This window comes from Polyodon spathula, chromosome 1 (genome assembly GCF_017654505.1).
Source record: "Polyodon spathula isolate WHYD16114869_AA chromosome 1, ASM1765450v1, whole genome shotgun sequence".
NCBI classification, from domain to species: Eukaryota; Metazoa; Chordata; class Actinopteri; order Acipenseriformes; family Polyodontidae; genus Polyodon; species Polyodon spathula.
Genome location: NC_054534.1, coordinates 106121710 through 106127343, shown reverse-complemented (window position 1 = coordinate 106127343; position 5634 = coordinate 106121710). Strand labels below are relative to the sequence as shown.

At 40.4% G+C, this 5634-nt stretch overlaps 1 pseudogene; it reads right to left on the bottom strand.

Moving 5' to 3' along the window:
* Positions 1-2007: 2007 nt before the first annotated feature.
* On the bottom strand, positions 2008-2689 carry LOC121328691 (annotated as a pseudogene).
* Positions 2690-5634: the final 2945 nt, after the last annotated feature.

Here is a 5634-nt window from a genome sequence, read left to right as displayed (position 1 = left end):
TTAACGAGACACTTTTAGCCTGTATTCCCCATCGAGGAACGGAGATAGTCTGACTTCAATTATCAGGTTAATTGAATCTGGCTAACCTCTGATTAGCCTGAATTAGTTAAACCAGCTACTTGGAACAGGGCCCGGCACTACAGAGATGTTTTCATCCATTTAATCACACACAAGGTGCTTTGTCCCAGGAAACGTTAAATAGGAAACAGTTCTTAGATGTTGCCACTGCCAAAGAGAAAAGACAGCAACTCCCCCTAATAAAAGTCTACATCCCAAAAGTGTGTAAGTTATTCATAATTCATTCATTAAAACAAGGTAAAACAGGTACGCTTACCTAGACAAACTTCCAACTGTCAATCTCACACTCTGCCAAAAACACTGCAACCTTTCTAGCCAATGGGAGCACCAGCAACATTTCGTATGCCTGCATTGACTCTCCATCGAATATTTTTGCCTAACTCTCTATATACCACAATGCTTTGTGTGCAGTGAGACGGAAGTCTCTATTGAAAATCAATCGAGTCGAGTATCTTGTTAAATAGAATATCTTTTGAAAAGCCCTTCTAAATATTATTGGCTGAAGCAGTTTTAAGTGAAGCTGGATTTTCATTGATTAAAATATTAGTGTGTGCTCCCATTGGCTAGAAAGGTTACAGCGTTTTCGGCACAGTGCGAGATTGACAGTTGGAAGTTTGTCTGGTTGATTGGAAATGTACAAGTCCGTACAGCCTTTCGTAGTAATCAATTGACAAATTAATTAATGATTTATTAGATGAATTAACAAATATGTTTATGAATTACTGTATGAATTGACAAATTTGTGGACGCATTGCTGGGCAAATTGACCAATTCACAAATTAATAAACAAATTGACAAACTAACGGTAGGATAGTTTTGGCACAAATGGTGCTCCATGCAAGACTCTTAAAAAGAAATATTCAAGAGGAAACATACACGTACTGGAGGAGGACCTCCCTCAAAACTTAAATTGACCACAGAATTGGTTATTGAAATCTTTGGGGAGCAGCCTCTGATGTTTTGGGGGATTAACGTTGGGCAGGAATCCGGAGTGTGGGTGAGCCAGCGGGAGGCTCTGCCTAGCAGTATTATCTGTTAGTGACAGTGTCGCAGTAGGAACAGGCAAGCAGCAGTGCTGCTGAAATGCAAAGCTCTGTTAAATAGTAAAGGTATGTTGACACGGTAACAACAAAACGATCACATGAAATCAGACAATTTGTACAACCTAAAGTTAGATTCCCCAAGTCGTGCTAAGGCCTAGACGCCAATCAAAACTTTGACCGGTTGCTAATGGCGATTAGCAGGTGGGAAAAGTTTTGATATGGTGAAAACTAGACTATTTTATTATTATTTGGAGGTTATTATAAATAATTATTAAGATAGAAAAATGTAAATAATGGACAATGGGTATGTTATAAGATAAATATCGATTAATGTATTATGATTGCGTGGATATTTAATTTAAATGTGTTACTGAAATTTTTAAAGTTGAAATTAAGGATATTAACACTACTACAACTAGCATACAACAACTGAAACACATATTGAAATAAACAGAGACAAGAATCACCATGGTTACGATCATGAAACTACAACAGCTTAATCTGATTCTTGAGGAGAGGAAGCTATACTTAGATATAGAAAAGTTAGAGTTAGAAAAAACCAACCTAAAACTGGAAATAGCAAAAAATGTCAGAACAGTAAACTGCAACAAATTATCAACACACACAAATGTTAAATTGTTTCTTGTTTTAATATTTTTTTTTTAATACAACTTTGAAATAAAACTGGTAAAACTGGTAAATCCAAGGTTCAAATCCAATTCCACAGTAACTTTTAGTAAAATATTATTATTATTATTATTATTATTATTATTATTATTATTATTATTATTATTATGACACTTTGTAAATGCTAAAACATTAATTGGAGAAACAATTCTCCACAATCATTTGGCGAATGTATCTTCCTGAGCCGTCCTCATCCCCTCCTGCTTGCTCAGGCACGTCCTCCTCTTCATACACAGCCACACCATTTGGTGACTTCGGGTCTGGCAGTGCAAGTTCCCTGTCGCTATATAAACAATCATTTAGTGTACAGCATCAAGAAAACATTTTATTTTCCACAGTGTATTTAAATTACGTCTTTATTTCAGTATCTATAAAAAGTTAACTAAAGATAATCTAGAAGTATACATTTAAATGGGATTACACCTGTTATGAAGGGAGAATTAACATAAAAACACATTGCTTTTATCTTGCAATATTATGCAGGATTACAGCAGCACAGATGATATTACAGACTCACTCAGGCAGCATCCTCAGTTCTGCATGTAGACAGTGGAATCATCTTCAGCACACCGAAACACCTCTCTATCACATGCCTTGATTTTGTGGGAGCGTTGTTATATCTGGTATGGGCTTCATTGTTTGGGTTGATGAATGTTGTAAGAAACCACAGACTTCCTCAGTATGCGAGAATCACGGGTTGAACCAGGCCAGCGTGCCACACAGTTAATGATATTCAGGTTAACATCACAGAACATTTGAACATTTACGCTGTGGTATCCCTTCCTGTTCACATACAGGTGTTCATCAGCTGAAGGAGCTTCCATCTTTACATGAGTCCCATCAACTGCTCCCACAACATTAGGAAAACCAGCAATACAAAAAAAAAGTCACTTTTCATTCTGTTCAGAACAATTCACTCAACAGGAAACACTGGCAGTCTTATTGCAGGTTCCTTTGACACTCTGGAGACTGTCCGTGAGGCAGTCGATTTATGCAGCCCTATGAAATCTCCCCCAGAATTTAAAAAATAACCCGTTGCATAAAATTGGAGTGCCAAGCAGACCTGTAACAGCATAGGGACGCTATGGTTTCTGCCTGTGGCAGGCCTCAATTTATCCTATAGATCTTCTGCTAATTTTATAACGGTTTGCCTTGGTAAATGAAGCCTTTCAATTATCTTAATATCAGAGAACACTTCCTGTGGATTGTTTCTGTCTCTGAATACTCTCTCTCCTCTTACAGTGTGCATACAGCCAGAGATTGTGGTGGGAGGCCATGATTTATTTCTGACAGTTAATGGTTTCCATGGAAGCATAGACTTAAGTAGATTTAAGTTCTAAGTTAGCCAGGGGGTGAGGAGGCTAACCTTTTAGGCTCAGAAAGTCTTACTTTTTATGCAACTGACTAACTAGCATTAGACTAGTCTAATTGTCAAATTAAAACTAGTCTAACGGTTTAGACAAGTCTAATATAGTTTTATGCAACCGGCTCCAGTACTAAACAATACATTTTTTCTAAATATCATAGTGGACATTGTTTAAGCAACTAATGTATACCGAGCATCAAAAGAAACTTATCACTATTATAACACATTTATTTATTTATTTTTTTAAATAAGGTATATAAATGATGGACATTGACAAAATGTTTTTGGTTTCTTTTTAATCACTCGATCATTCATCTTTGACCATGACACGCTTGAGTGACTATGATTGAAGCATATGCACTTAATCACCTAATTAGTAAGACAGTTGATTGGACACTGGATATGGAGTGATTTCAGCTGCTGAATTGCAAGCTTGAATAAAAGCAATAAAGAAAATTATAGAAAAAAAACAATATGCCACGTTTGTCGAGGGCAGCACCTTCTTGCAATCGACATGTTGGAGGCTGGACTAGGGCAGAGTACTGTAGCTCGCTATCTTGGGTGCTCACAGCCAGCAATTTCAAACCTGGTGAGACAGTATAACCAGACACACTCTGTCAATGAACTGGGAGACCAAGAGTCACAACACCTACCCAAGATCGACAGATCAACTTGCAGCATCTAATTGTTAATCAGCACAATATAAATATCATTGCATCTGCTCTAAAACAGAGTTTGTCATTTTTCGATAACATCTACATGTGTAAACAGCAACACACATTCTCCTCATTCACTAACGGCGTTACCCGTGACGCTCCCCTTACAATACATGTAATAGACAATAATATACAGATGAGAAAACTGAACAGATACAAGCGTTACTCTCATCGACCAGTATAGAGACTGGAAATCAAACCTCCTTATGCTAATAGTGACCATAATGAGCATTACACTCACATGAGATCCAGCTCAAAATGCTGAAAACGGATTATGGCTCGAAAAATCGTAAAAATATGACAAAGTTTGGAGAATTCTCAGCTGGCTGACTTCATCTTTCAAAATATTGCTTGTCTCAACTAAACGTGTAGCACTGATGACAGTAACACAACACGCTTGCAAACTGAAGGGTGTAGGTGCAAATCACACTTGTACCAGAACTTTTTTTTTTAGTTTTTTTTTTTTTTTTTTTGCAGGCAAATGTTCCATTTTAAAACAGAAATAAGTATTTTAAAATATATGATATAAACGTCACAATGAGTGCGTTCCCTAGTGTATTTCCATGTTGACATAAGTTAATTGTCATTAAAATAGGTTGTGCGTTCACATACATATGCGTGGATAAAAGTGCCTGGGGTCTTCAGTTTTTTTTATTTATTTTTAAAATATCAATAAACCATTTAATAGTGTAGCGTTTCGCTGACAGCCAGAAAACAGGAGAGACAGACATGTTGGCCTACCGTTCCAAAAGCTTTATTCAGCACACACACAGGTCACAGCTCCCTGTCAGCTACTCCAGAACCATGGCAACCACGATACAATAACAACAACGGCGTTGAAGCGCCTTTTATAACCCCAGCCCCCCGCTACTTTATTCAACCTTACACATCCCATTGGTCCTCAGCCGAACAAGGAACACGTGAACACACAGTGACTCACAGATGGGACCAATCATAGGGGAGACACAGAATGTGCCCCACGCGCAGACTAGGGTCACACAGCAACAGAGAGGGTTAAACAAAGGTGGGAAATACAGAGGGGGAAGGGAACAAATTACAAACAATAGAAATGATGGGCAACTCGGCAGCGGTGGCACGGGACCCTCAGACGGCAGCTCCATGCAGTCAGGTGGTGGCGCTGCGAATTCAGGCGGTGGCGCTGGGCAATCAGGCGGTGCCTCTGGGGTCGTCGCCGCTCCTGCTCCCTGCTCACCCCCTCCTTTGCAGGAGCCCTTGAAAGGGCTGGCGCTTGCAGCGGCTCCTCTCTCCCTGTCAGTTAGTTGTGCAGGCAGTACCTCCCTCTCAGGAGCTGAGGACAGTACCGGCTCCCGTGTTTGCCTCTTCCGCTTCCGTTTTCAGACAGGCAGCTTTTCTCCCTCTTGGCAGGGACAGTGCCCCACTTTGTGCCTGAACTCTCAGCAGGTGACACACCAACCCCGGTCCCCCAGGTCCTTAAAGAGGTTCTCCCATCCGTCATCCCACCGGATCCAAGAAGGGTAGGGGTTCCAGCCACTCCACTACTCCGTCTCACTCTCCAGTACATAGCCTGCACTCTCTGGCACCCAAGTAGGCAGCACCTCCCTCTCTGAAGCTGGAAGTGGCACTGGTTCCTTTGTTTCTCAGCGAGAACGGCCACCCCTCCTTCTCTTTTGCTTCAGGGCAGGCAGTACCTACTTGTGCCCGAACTCCCCGCAGGCAAGGCACCAGCTTTAATCCTCAAGGCCGCCGAGGGGGTTTTCCATGT